The sequence below is a fragment of the Echinops telfairi genome, unplaced genomic scaffold (genome assembly GCF_000313985.2).
Source record: "Echinops telfairi isolate 266 unplaced genomic scaffold, ASM31398v2 ScPeMD7_70;HRSCAF=299, whole genome shotgun sequence".
Taxonomy (NCBI): Eukaryota; Metazoa; Chordata; class Mammalia; order Afrosoricida; family Tenrecidae; genus Echinops; species Echinops telfairi.
In genome coordinates, this window is record NW_022103968.1 from 26,093,860 (window position 1) to 26,094,900 (window position 1,041).

Sequence of the window (1,041 nt, forward strand, 5' to 3'; positions counted from 1 at the left end):
AGTCCTAAAAAAAGAAAGAAAATAAATGTCTAGAAAACAATGATGGCAACATATGTACAGATTGGCTTGATACAGTGGATGTACAGATTATTATAGGAGCTGTAAGAGCCCCCAAGAAAATGCTCTTTTAACAATTAAAAAAAATGAAAATTTAAAAGCAAACAAGCAAAAGAGGAATAAAGTTTTTGCACATGCTACAATGTGGATAAAGCTTAAAAAGGTTTGGTGAAGTAAAGTGAAGAGGCTTGGTTGTATAGTGGTTATGTGTTGGGCTGATAACCAAGAGGTCAGCAGTTTGAAACCATCAGCTGCTCCACGGGAGAAAGTCAAGGCTTTCCATTCCTGTTACAATCTCAAAAATGCACAGGGTAGAGCTACATATAGGGTCACTGTGAGTCAGTCAACTCCACGCAGTGAGCTTTGTTTTTGAGTTTGGAAAGAAAGCGTGTAAAGTATGCCAGCCACGAAGAGTAGTGCATGGCCCCACATGAACTACCTGGAACAGGCAAATCCAAAGGGAGAAAGTGGGTTAGAGATTATAAGGTACCAAGGGGAAGGGGAGTTGGGGACTTATTGCTTAATGAGTGCAGGGTTTCTATTTGGAGTGATGACAAATTGGGGTTAGGGTTTCACAACATCGTAAATGTACTTAATGTCACTGAACTGTCAACATAGAAATGGCTGAAATGGCAAAATTTGTTTCCTTTTTTATGAAAGCACACACATACACAATTGAAAGGGAAAAAGAACTGGAGTCCATCAATGAGGAATTGCTCCCGAGCTCTGGCTACCTCTGGTAACATTTTTCCATGTGTCATTGGTAACGGGCAGAAGTTGGAGGCTGTCTCCCGGACTAAGGCAGCAAGTTCAAAGACAGGCTTTTCTGCTCCAACACCAGCTAAAATCAAATTGCATGTGCTACAAGATGGATCAACCTTAAAAAGCATATGTTCGTAATGTAACCAAGACGAATTGCTGAACCCCTGGTGGGGACTGAGCATAATAGTGGGACAGGAGAAAAGTCAAAGGAAATAGAGGAAA